Source organism: Prionailurus viverrinus, chromosome B3, assembly GCF_022837055.1.
Source record: "Prionailurus viverrinus isolate Anna chromosome B3, UM_Priviv_1.0, whole genome shotgun sequence".
NCBI classification, from domain to species: domain Eukaryota; kingdom Metazoa; phylum Chordata; class Mammalia; order Carnivora; family Felidae; genus Prionailurus; species Prionailurus viverrinus.
The window spans coordinates 11,596,191-11,610,165 of NC_062566.1; the positions used below are offsets into that span (position 1 = coordinate 11,596,191).

The 13,975-nt window shown below is 36.8% G+C and overlaps 1 pseudogene; it reads right to left on the reverse strand.

The window, feature by feature from the left end:
- Positions 1 to 7,147: 7,147 nt before the first annotated feature.
- Positions 7,148 to 12,470, reverse strand: LOC125167574 (60S ribosomal protein L23a-like; annotated as a pseudogene).
- Between the last annotated feature and the right edge of the window lie 1,505 nt (positions 12,471 to 13,975).

A 13,975-nucleotide genomic window follows, 5' to 3' on the forward strand; every position in this document is an offset into this window, starting at 1 on the left:
CTCCAGGTTCTATGTGTATGAACTCTGCCTCAACCTCAGAAGGAACACAGGAACACCTGTGTGGGGTCACTCCACAACACAGCTAGGACTAAAATAATCGACTGAGGTCTGAGGTGCTGGTAGTTGCAGATGAGGAAAAAATCAGCACTAGAAAAAAATCAACTTTAGACCCTTTGTGTCTAACCGATCTAACTGCATGCTAAAACAAAAGCAATGAAACTCTTGTGAGGAGAGTGTGTGTGTGTATGTGTGTGTATTTAATTTTATATGTATATATAAATCCCCAGAACAGGATATTCACAATGTCTTGAAGACAATAAAAATTTATTTGACAGTTGAGGTACCAGGAATATACGACCCCCTCTCGATGAAAAAGACCAAAAACAGGCCAATCTTGATATGACCCAAATGTGGGAATTGTCAAAGAATTTACAGCAGTTCTTATTACCATGCTCAATGAGATTAAGGAAAATATACTCATAATAATGAAGAGTTAGGAAACTCGGCTGAGGAATAGAAAATACGAAGAAGATCCACATTGATATCAGAGGACTGAAAGATGTAATATCTGAAGTGTAAAAATCACTGAATGTGCTTAATAGCAGAATGGAGATAATGGAGAAGAAAATCAATCGACCCAAAGATAAATCAATAGAAATGATACGATCTGAAGAAAGAGAAAAAGCTCTAAAGTAATAAACTGTGCCTCAGATACATACACATCAAGATTAATTTATCTAAAATGCACACAAGTTGAGTTGAAGAAGGAAAGATGAGGGAGAAAGGCAACAGGAGAATGATATTTAAAGAAACAATTGCCAAAGGTTTTCAATTTGGGTGAGTGGTGTAAATTCGCAGACTCAAGAATCGCAGTAAATTCCAAAGATGACAAATATGGTGAAAAGCATACCAAGGCACATCAGTATCAAATGGCGGAGAAACAAAAACAAAGATAAAATCTTGAAAGCAGCCAGCCAGAGAAATGTGACACTTTATGGCAGGTGCACAATAATTTCAATGACGTGGACTCACCCGTCTTCAAAATAATGAGTTTGGAAACAAGAAAATCAGTTAAGATGCCAAAAGGAAAAAAAAAACCTAATCCAGGATTCTATATGTAATGAAACGATCCTTCAAAAAGTATTTTTTAATAAAAAAAGATTAAAAGAACTTCGAAGCCACACATCCACTGTAATAAGTGGTAGATAAATTTCTCCACGTTGAAGAGAAATTGTTGGAAGAGTGAAACTCAGATCTTCAGAAGAAATGGTAAGAATCACAAATGGTAAATAATTGATTAAATATAAATGACAATATTTTTCTCATTATATCTGTAAAATACATGACTTTAATGGTATATATATATAAATATATTTCATACAATATAATGATTAAATATAATGCTTAATATATATATATTTATATATTTATTATTATCATGGGGGTATGTTATTCTGTTGATGGATGTTACGTGAAGTCTATAGCATAAAGAATCCCTAGTGTTGATAAGTTAACAAAAGCAAAAATTAGTTCTTTGAAGGGTAAATAAACTGACAAACCATCAAGCAGATTGAGCAAGGAAAAAAAAAGAAAACAATGACCAATATTAAGAGTGAAGGAAAAGTTATTACTACAGAACCAGCTGACATTAGAGGTATAATAAAATAATATAATGACCATATCACCCATACAAACTTTATAATGTACATGAAATGGACAAATTCATTGAAAGATACAATAAGGAAAATGACACAAGATGAAACTGAAAAGTTGACAAGTTATTTGATAAAATAAACTTGCTATCAAAACTTTCCTACCAAGAAAACTTCTGGCTCATATGTTTTCATGGTGAATTCTATCAAACAATCAAGGTAGATATGACCAGTATTAATTACATGAAAGCTTTCAGAAAACAAATGAAAAGGGAAGACTTTCCAATTTTTTTATAAGGACAGCATATCTCTAACGCTAAAATCTGGCAAGTGCATTATCAAAATGAATAAAATCACTCATGATCACACGTAAAAAAAACTGTAACAAACTATTACCAACTGAATCCAAAATTACATATAAGATGGATAAAAATAGGATTTATCCAGGTATGCAAGATTGTTTTCACAATCAAGAATTAATTAACGTAACAACATAGCACTGGGTAATTTCGGTTAGTCTGGATTGACCACAGATTTATCTCTAGAGCTGCTGATTCTAATCCAGTGCTACAGAATCTAGTAATTAAAGATCAAGGATGTTCTGTAACTATCTGTACATGAGATGTTTCAGAGAAGACTTTCTCAGCTTGACAACATTGTTTATTAATAATTAGATTTATAAACTGGACCAGGTTTCAGTGGAGCTTAGCTGAGTTGCAGGGCAGGGCGGGGGGTAGGGGGGTGGAATGTAGGAGTTCAAATATTAAAGCTGGACACATAGCTCAAATATATGTGACCATGAGCAGACTTTGGGGCTTCCTGTTACAGAAGTGCTTTGCATAAGCCAGCAGTGGTGCAGGCCCTCGAGCAAAGTGCTTTGGTGCAACACAGGAGTGTGAGGACAAAGAGCCTGTGCCCGAAATTCCTGGACCCCTACCAACACGTATCTTCTACTTCCACTGTCCAGTATCCTGTAGGTATAATAAAGCTGGTCTATTAGAATAAAACATTTAAGCCTCCAATTACTGTCATAATTTACCATATTTATAGAATATAAGAGAAAAAACATACTCTTGATATATATAGAAAAAGCATTTCACAGAACTCAACGCAAATTAACAAAAAAGTTCAAGGGCACCTGGGTGGCTCTGTCGGTTAAGCATCTGCCTTCGGCTCAGGTCATGATCTCACGGTTTGTGGGTTCAAGCCCCGTGTCTGGCTTTGTGCTGACAGCTCAGAGCCTGGAGCCTGCTTCGGATTCTGTGTCTCCCTCTCTGTGTGCCCCTCCCCGCTCTTGTGCTCCGTCTCTCTCTCTCTTTCTCTCTCTCTCAAAAACAAATAAACATTAAAAAATAATAATAAAATTTAAAAATTGTTTTAAAAGTAGAAAGTTTATAAAATTATAATATAAAGCATATTCCTCAATCTGATAAACATCATCTACAAACAACTTATAATAATGTCATGTTTAAAGGTGAAATATTTAATGTTTTAATGTAGTGGGGAGAATAAAATAAGCATTCCCACACTGACCATTTTTATTAAGCTTTATATTACAGGTCCTAACTACTGTAAAAGGTAAAAGGAAGAAATAAAAAGTACAAAGACCACAAAGGGAGAACCAAAACTCTCTCTATGTAAAGATGGCATGACTGTTTACATTTTTAAAAAATGCTAGGAAATTTACAAAACAACTATTAGAACTAAAATCAAGGGGACACCTGGGTGGCTCAGTTAGTTGAGTGTCCGACTCTTGAGTTTGGCTCAGGTCATGATCTCACAACACAAGAGTTTTAGCCCTGTGTCAGGTTCTATGCGGACAGCGCAGACTTGCTTAGGATTCTCTTCCTCTCTCTCTGTGTTCCTACCCCACTCATATCATGCCCTCTCTCTCTCTCTCAAAATAAATAAATAAACTTTAAAGAAAAAGAACTAAAAATATACATTGAGAAATCCATCAGATTCATGGTAAATACACAAACATCAAATGTATTTTTGCACACTAAAACCAATTAGAAACTGAAATAAACCACTTACAGTAGCATAAAAAAATACAAAATGAAAATTCATGGATAGTGGGGATTAAACAACAGGCTCCTGAACAATCAATGAGTCAAAAAAAGAAACCCAAAGAGAAATCAGAAAATACCTGGAGACAAATGAAAATGGAAATGTAACATACCAAAATTTATAGGATGTAGCAAAAGTAGTTCTAAGAATGAAGTTCATAGCAATAAATGTCTACCTCAAGAAATAACTGAAGTCTCTAACTTTACATAAAAGAACTAGAAAAAGAACAAGGGAAGCACAAAGTTAGTAGGAGGAATAAAGTAACAAAGATTAGAGCAGAGAAAATGAAATAGAGACTAAAAAGGCAATAGAAAAGATTAATAAAACTAAGAGCTGGTTCTGTGAAGAGACGAACAACATTGACAAATATTTACCTAGACTCACCAAGGCGGGGAGGAGGGGGAAGGACAGCACTCAAATGAATAAAATCAGAAATGAAAGAGGAGAGGTTACAACTGATACCACAGGAATACAAAGGATTTTAAAAGACTAGTGTGAACAATTATACACTAACATATTAGATAACCTAAAAGAAATGGATAAATTCCTAAAAAAATACAACCTAGCAAGACTAAATTATGATGAAAAAGAATATCTGAATAAACCAGTTACTAGTAAGGAGGTTGAATCAGCAGTCAAAAACCTTCCAACAAATAAAAGTCCATGACTGCAAACTATCACTGGTGAATTCTACCAAACATTCAAAGAAGAATTAATACCAAACCTTCTCAAATTCATCAAAAAACAAAAGAGAGGGGCGTACTTCCAAATGCCCTTTACAAGTCTAGCATTACCCTGATACCAAAGGTAGACAATGATGCCACAGAAAAGGAAAATTATAAGGCGATATCCCTGATAAGAAAGATATAAAAATGTTCAACAAAATATTAGCAAACCGAATTCAACAAAACATTAAAAGAATCATATATCATGAGCGAATGAAATTTATTACAGGGATTCAGGGATGGTTCAACCTCCACAAATCAGTTAATGTGATATGCCACATTAACAAAATGAAGGATAAAAATCACATGATCATATCAATAGATGAAGGAAAAGCATTTGAAAAAAAATCAGCATCCATTGATGATAACTCTGAACAAAGTGGGTACAGAGAGGACATATGTCAACATAATAAAAGCCATATATGAGGGGTGCCTGGATGGCTCAGTGGGTTAAGCATCTGATTCTTGATTTTGGCTCAGTTCATGATTTCATGGTTCATGAGATCTAGCCCCACATCAGGCTCTACTCTGACAGCATGGAACCTGCTTGGGATTCTCTCTCTCTGCCCCTCCTCCACTTGTATTCTCTATTTCTCTCAAAATAAATAAACATTTTAAAAATAAATAAATGAAAATAAATACATAAAAGGCATATATAAAAAGCCCAGAGCTAAAATCATACTCAATGGTGAAAAGATGAAAAGTTTTCATTTTATGTTAGAAAAAGACAAGGATATCCACTGTCACTACTTTTATTCAACATAGTATTAGAAGTCCTAGCTGCAGCAATTGGACAAGAAAAAGAAATAAAAGACTCCAAATTAGAAAGGAAGAAATAAAACTCATTATTTTCAGATTATCTTGTATTATATTAGAGAAAACCCTAAAGACCCCATCAAAAAAACTGCAAGAACTAATAAACAAATTTAGTAAAGTTGCGGGATAAAAAATCAATGCACAAAAAATCTACTGCATTTCTATACACTAATGATAAATTATCAGAAAGAGTAATTAAGAAAACAATCCCTTTTGCAATTGTATCAAAAAATAAAATGAAATACTTAGGAATTAATGTAACCAAGTAGAAGACACATGTGTTAAAACTACAAGACATTAATGAAAGAAATTGAAAGATACACAAACAAATGAAGAATCATTCCATGCTCATAGTTTGGAAGAATTAGATTTGTTAAAATGTTCATACTAGCTAAAAAAATATGCAAATTCCATGCAATCCTTGTCAAAATTCCAACGGCATTTTTTACAGAAATAGGACAAAAAAAATCCTAAAATTTGTGTGGAACCATAAGAGACCCTAAAGAGGCAAAAAAATTCTTGAGAAAGAAAAGCAAAGTGAATGCATCCCAATCTTTAATTTCAAATTCTATTACAAAGCTATAGTAATTGAAACAGTATGCTATTGGCATAAAAACAGACACATAGACTAATGAACAGAATAGAAAGTCCAGAAATAAACCCACCCATGTATGGCCAATTAATTTATGAGAAAGGAGCTAAGAAATAAAATGGGGAATGGACAGTTCCTTCAATGAATGGTGTTGGGAAAATTGGATAATCACATGCAAAAAAATAAAAGTAGGTCATTAAATTACATCATACACAAAAAGTAACTCAAAATAGATTCAAGGCTTGAATGTAAGACCTGAAAGCATAAAACTCCTAGAAGAACACATAAGCATTAAGTTTACTGACATTGGTCTTGGTGCTGATTTTTTAATCTGACACCAAAAGCGAAAGCAAGAAAAGCAAAAATAGACAAAGGAACTACATCAAACTGAAAAGACTCGGCACAGCAAAGAGAACCATCAATGAAATGAAAAGGCAACCTACTGAAAAAGAGAATCTTAGCAAATCATATATCTGATAAGGGGCTAATATCCAAAGTATATAAAAACCTCGTATTTGAACAGCAAAAAAAAAAAAAAAAATTCAATGAAGAAAATGGGCAGAAGAACTGAATAGACATTTTTCTAAAGAAGGCATACAGATGGCCAATGGGCACATGAAAAGATGCTCCGCTTCATTAATAATCATGGAAATGCAAATCAAATTTACAATGTGATCTCACCTCACATCTGTTAGAACGGCTATTATCAAAAAGGCTAGACATGACAAGTGTTGGCAAGGATGTGGAGAAAAAGGAACCCTCACGCACTGTTTCTGGGAATGTCAATTGGTGCATCCACTATGGAAAACAGCATAGCGTTGCCTCAAAGAACCAGAGACAGAACTGCCATCTGATCCAGCAATTCCACTACTGGATATTTATTCAAAGAAAATGAAGACATTGATTTGAAAAGATATCTGCACTCTCATATTCACTGTGGCATTATTTACAATAGCCAAAATATGGAAACAACCTAGTGTCCGTTGATGGATGAATACAGAAAATGTGGCATATATGTTTAAGAATTTGTACATTTACATTTGTGTATATATGGAGATATGCATGTGTGCATATGTACGTGTGTGTGTTTATATATTTGTATATGTGTGTGTTTATATATTTGAGTATTTGGATGGGTGTGTATACATGTGTGTATTATAATATGTATACTATAACCTATAATTTATACATATAGAAACACACATACACACACAATGGAATATTTTTTATGGTGATAAAAAATAGATGTAGCCAGTTTAGATCATCCCAATTTTGAATGAACTGAACTCAGTTTAGATAATCCCAATTTTGGTGGCAACATCCAAAACATTATAGTCAGGAGCCAGCCAAACATATACGTTCTTCTCTCCATCGGACCTGACCCGGCTATTGACCTTGGTCACATCAATGTCATAGAGCTTCTTCACAGCCTGTTTGATCTGGTGCCTGTTGGCCTTCACATCTGTAATGAACACAAGTGTGTTGTCATCTTCTGTCTTCTTCGAGGCTGACTCAGTAGTCAGCGGCAACTTGGTGAAGGCATAGTGGTTAAACTTCTTTCTCCTGGGGGCACTCTATTGAGAGTATTTGGGCTGGCTTTATAGATGTAGTGTCTTGGGCCATGAGAATGTAGGTGATGTGCAGATCTAATTTTTTTTTTTTTTTTGTGGCTGTGGATGCCTCTCAGCACCATTTCCCTGGCCTTCAAAGCCTTTGCTTTGACTTCAGCTTTGGGAGGGGCAGGGGCTTCCTTCTTTGCTTTGACGTGATCTTCGTGAAAGGCTACACAGAGGAATATTATACAGCCATAAACCGTTTGTGAAAATATGTATAGATCTCAAGGGTTTTATGCCCAGTGAAATAAGTCAGAGGAAGACAACCAACATATGATTTCTCTTATATGTGAGTCTAAAACCTACGCTCTTAGATAAAGAAAAAAAATTGATAGTTCCCAAACATGGGGAGTAGGGGTGAAAGAAATTGGTGAACTGTTTTTGTTGTGTTTTGTTAGTATAAATAAATTGAAGTTAAAAAAAGTAAAATATTTAGAAAAATTAAAAAGAGACATGTAAATCATTTACACTGAAAACTGTAAAATGTTGCTGAGGGAATATTAAAAAGGAACCAACTGAATGCAGAGATATATTATTTTCCTTAATTAAAAAGCTCAGGGTTTTCCTCCAACATAGTCTAAATAGTTAATCTACTCTGAATCAAACTCTACTAGATTTACCTTTCTCTGAAAAAAAAAAAAGTTCAAACGTTGACAAGCTGGTTCTAAAATTTATATAGGCACTCAAACCAGCTAAAACAGTTGTATTTTAAAAAGGATGATCAAGGCACCTGAGTGGCTCAGTCGGTTGAGCATCTGACTCTTGATTTTGGCTCAGGTCATGATCTCACAGTTTGTGGGATAGAGCCCCGTGTCTGGCTCTGGGCTGATAACACAGAGCCTGCATCGGATTCTCTCTCTCTCCCTCTCTCTCTCCTCCCCTCCCTCCCTCCCTCTCTCTCTCTTCCCCCCCCTCTGTCTCTCAAAATAAATAAACAAACAAACATAAATGAAAATCAAGATGTAAAATTTACACTACCTGATTGCAAGACTGTTGTGGTTTTGCTGAAAAAACAGTCAGGTAAATAGAACAGAATAAACAGTTTAGAAAAAGACACACGTTTGTGGCCAATTGATACTTGACAATAGGGAATGAGAACTCTTCACAACAAATCACACTGACACTCTGTAGGGGAAGGAAAGTGACCTTTACCCTCACATCACACAACATGGTCCATTTTCAGGAAACGCTTAGTTGTGTGATGTAAGAATAAGGCGTATTTAGTTTGGTGTGATTATTTTCTTTGACATTACATGTCAAAGGTAAAAGAGTAAAAGGAAGGGGAACTTTTTGCAACTTTGAGGTAGGCAAAGATCTCCTAACAGAAAAATCATTAAAAACAGTATATGTGACTATTTTGAAATAAAAACTACTCGTGTTTCTTTAAGGAAATAAAAACAAGACCCAGAATGGTAGAAAAATGTTTGTAATCCATGTAGGTGATGAAGAACTTCTACCCAGAATATACAAAGAACTCATAAAACTCAATAATATTAAAAAGAAACACAACTTTTATTTTTTTATTTTTTTTAAAAAGGTTTGTTTATTTTGAGAGTAGAAACACAACTTTTAAACAAACAAAATTTGGACAGACTCTTCACCAAAGTAGATTCATCACCAAAAGATAGCAATACATATCCGTTATGAAAGTCCAAATTAAAAAGACTGCCAAGGGGCACCTGGGTAGCTCAGTCAGTTAAGCGTCCGACTCAATTTCGGCTCAAGTCATGATCTCTTGGTTTGTGGGTTCAAGCCCCGCATCGGGCTCTGTGCTGAGAGCACGGAGCCTGCTTGGGATTCTGTCTCCCTCTCTCTCTGCCCCTTCCCCGCTTGCTCTCCAGCTGTCTCCCTCCAAATAAATAAAAACAAACTAAAAACAAAAACAAAGACTGCCGACACCAAGTGTTGATGAAGCTATGGAACAGCGAGGCTCTGTCGGAATGTCAAATGGTACCGTTACTTTGGAATATTCTTCGCAGTTTCTTAAAAACTTCAACATACACCAATTTCTGAGCATTTATCTAAGAAATTACTTTTACTCCTAAATCTTTATCTAACAAAAGTGAAAGTGTATGTCCATACAAATGCATAGAAACATCCACAGCAGCGTTACTTTGAGGAACCAAGGAGACTAGAAGTAACACAAATGTCCACCATCAGCAGGTGAACAAAGAAAATATAGCTTATGCATAATACGAAATTCTACTTAAAATAAAAAAAAAACGACTGACACACATCATGCATCTTAAAACAATTATGCTGAGTAAGAGAAATGAGATATAAGAGTGTACATACAGCATGTTTCCATATACATTAAATTACTTTTAAAAATGCAAACTGTCTACATTGACAAAAAAGCTGATCACCGGTTTCCCAGGGACGGAGGGAAGAATTGACTGCAAAGGTACAAGAAACTGCTTGTGTTGGAAATTAGTGGCGTCATGATTGTAGCAGTGGTTTTCACAGTTTGATATTTTTGTCAAAATGCAGTGCATTGTCAGTTTAAGCGGGTGAATTTTATTGCACATAAATTGTATCTCAAAAGTTGAAAAAAATTTTTTTTCTTCTGCAAAGGGAACGTGTTTTACCACACACTGAAATATTATAAATTATCTGTAAAGGAAACAGTGTTTTTGGTGCATGCATAAATTAACAGATGAATAGAATAAAATATAAAATGCAGAATGAGTCCAAATGGGAATTTGGCATATATAAAAGTGACATCTCAAAAATCAGTGGGCAAAAGTAGACTTTGTAATAAATGATGTTAGGATCATGGATCACCATATGGAATACGCTAAAATTCGATCTGTTTTCACACTTTACAGCAAGATACATTCCAAATGGATCAGAGATTTTAAAAAGAAGTGGAGAAATTCTTCCATAATCTCGGAAGGAGAAAATTTTCTGTGACTCAAAATTAGTACATATATAAGGGAAAGAATTGTAAAATTGTCTATGCTAAAGAAAACCTTCACAACGTAAAAGAAAAACACAGAGTAAAGTAAAAGGCAAATGTCAAACTTGAGGAAATATTTGTGATTGATACCACTGATGAAAGATTTACATCCTTAGTATATCTGGCCGTGTTGAAATAGAGACCAAAAAGACCGAGAACCCGAATGAAATATGGGCATGAGATGTCAATTGCCAGTTCATAGAAATAGAAAACCGAGTGACTCTTAAATATATAAAAACACACCAAACTCACTCCTAAAATAGGTAAGGTAAATTAAAACTACCCTGGAATACAATTTCTCACCTTTTAGACTGGCAAAACTCCTAGCTTGGCAACCTGCTTGGTTACGGAAGCTGTTAAAAAAACCGGGTACTCCGTAACTGCTGAGGAGACAGACAATTAAAGTAGAGAAAGTCAAAAAAGTAAGACAGGACAGTCATTTTGGAAGACAGTTTGGCAGTTTCTCACAAAGGTAAATATACGCTGACCATACAATTCAGCCATAATGCTCCTAGATATTTTTGCAAACGAGTTGAAAACGCACGTCCCTTAGAAAACCTACCCATGAATGGTTACAGACACTTACTCAGAATTGCCAAAACTCGAAAGCAGCCAAGTTGTCCCTCAGTAGGCAAATGGATCCAGACAATGGAATGTTATCCAGTGAGGAGAAGAAATGAGCTATCAAGTCACACGAAAAGACGTGGAGGAACCTTAAATGAATGTTGCCAAGTGAAAGAACCCAATGGAACAAGGTCACATGCCATATGAATTCCAGCTATGTGGCATTCTGGGAAAAGACAGTAATGAGATCAATGGTGGCCAGGAGTTTGATATCAGGGAGGGATGGGTGAATGGGCAGAGCACAAGAGATTTTTAGGGCAGGGAGACTATTCAGTGACAATGCAATTGTAGACATATGTCATGACGCGTTTGTCAAAACCCATGGAACTGTAGAACACAGAGTCAACTCTAGTGCAAACTACGAACATTAGTTAATAATAATTAATAACCAACGTTAGTTAATCACATTAATTAGTTGATATCAGTTAACGTCAATGAGTCAATAACATTGAAATCAGTTAATAATAATGTATTGATGTTGACTCATCAATTATAACAAATATACTGCACTAGTGCAAGACATTACTAATAGGGAAAGTGAGGGAGGGAAAGGAGCTATACTGGAACTCTATCGTCCGTACATTTTATATTCAAAACTGCTCTTAAAATAACGCATTCTCAGGTAAATTAGGCTAAACAGTTAATAAGTAATGAATTAATTAGGCTAAATAATTAATAAGTGCTTTGGAATGAACAATGGGTAAGGTCAAGAATGGGAGACAGAGCATTGTGGCGGTAGTAAGGAAGCTGGAAGGCAGTGCGTGGTGTTTATACAGCTAGGATAGGCCTGACAAGGAAGGCCAGACTTGAGCCTTATTTGAGGGAGGTGGGGGGTGCATTTCAGAGGCACGAGCAGAAGCACAAGAAGCAGCTGAAGGCAAGGGTCCAAGGCAAGAGGGCCTAGCAAAGAGTGAGGAGGACAGGGTCAGGGTCACTGGAGCAGCCCATTGTATAGATCTGGAGATCACACAACTCACGACTTTCAGCCTGGTCAGAGAGAAACAAGAGAGGTCTATGTTGAGCAGTTCTGTGTCTAGGAGAGAGGCCCTCAGTGTGTACCCTGGGATGGGGACAGCTGAGACACCAAGCAGCAGGATGGGGTGGAGCTCTGTATTGTCCTGAACAAACTGTTCTCACACACCAATAGGAGGTTTTGGCTTCTTCCCCCAACCTGTAGGCCATGGGTTTTCACTTTATTTCTTACCAAATTGAGAACTGCAACCCCAACATCTTGCTATTAAGCTAAAGCAGACAAGGGGGCAGCTAGGTGGCTTGCTCCGTTAAGCGTCTGACTTTGGCTCCAGTCATGATCTCACAGTTTGTGAGCTCAAACCCCACATCGGATGAAAGGCAGAGGCCCTCCCCTGGTGACAGCAGGGCAGGTGTACCTCGGAAGGCATTCAGGTTGGCAAACGCCATGGTGTGTGCCAAACTTTTAAAATAGGCCCTGGGTGTAAACAAAACACCAAAATAAGTCTGCCTGCTTGAAAATGACATCAACCCAATTTCTGTTTATACCCTGGCCCCACCCTTTCAAAGACATAACTTAGGAGAGGTATCTAGTCTCTTTTCCACACTAGAAAATAATCATTATTTCCAAACAGCATCTGGGGGAAGATTCAGTGAGTCTGTGCCTGCAAAATGCTTCACACGGTGCCTGGCATGGAATATGTGCTCAAGGTTAGCCTGAAAAGGAACCTGTGGACAAGTGATCTGGGCACCTGCTCCTCTTGACTGAACAATAATGGAACATGGAGAAATGCTTCCACAAAGCCAGGAGAGGCTTTATAGCGCTCTTTAAAGAATGATTCCCAATTTGCTGTCCTTGTAACCATAGTGTCCCATGAAATGTCAATCCTTGTTCCATGGTCAAATACACTTGAGTAAAAATCAGTCAAAACAACAACAAAAAACTGGCTTCTTGTGGTGAGCCCACGGCCTTGTACAGACTTGTCCAATCACTACATTGTACACCTGAAACCAACGTAATGTTGTGTATTAACTATACTTTAATTAAAAAACAGCCTTCTTCCTTTTTTGAGGATTGAAATGCCTTCGTGTTGAAGATATAACATGGGCTGACATGGCTCGGCCTGAATTTCAGAAGGATGACTCTTGCAGCATTACGACAGATGGCTGGAAGGTCAAGAGACGGGACCCAGAAATGAGAAATGACGTAGACCGTGGGGGTGTCTTGGCATTAGTGACACTACAAAGGCAGAATAGACAGTAGTTGATGCCCAGTGAAATGTCAGGGGTGCAAGCAAGGCAGAAAGCAGAGGGTTTCCATTTTCTTCGCAATGTGGTGGTAAAATCTGAGATGACGAACAGGTAAAAAAGGAAAAAGAACAGGAAAAAGAAGAAAGAGAAGAGGCAGGTTCCCCGCCTTGAGTCACTGTTCTGTACCAGAGATGAGTAGATGTCCATTTGATCTGGTCCTCATACTTCCAAAAGGTAGATATTTATCATCTCCCCTTTCCAGAAGAGAAAACTAAGCCTCACTGAAGTTAATAACTTGCCTATACCCTTGGAGCTAGTGAAAGGCAGATTTCTTTCAAATCCCTGCGTGTCCATCCACTACAACCCTCAGCTCGTGAGTTTGCTCAAAATATGGCAGCTTCGTGTCAAGACAACAGGAAAACAAAAACAAAAACAATTATGAAAAAGCCCATTCTTTTTATTGAACCACACCAACTTTGGAGAATCGATCTGAGATTTTGCTCAGATCCTTGTCAAATGCTCCCTTGAGTGCGGCTGACTGCTTGGGGCAGTGGAGATCTAGCTGTGCTTCCGAGGGGAAGTTATCCCCCTAAACAGGTGCTATCTCTTCTTGATCCCTGGGAGCATGTCTCTGAGAATATGTCATAGAGTTCACAGGACTCAGGAGTACCCAATAAAATAGCCAGTTCAGACCACTGCTCTTG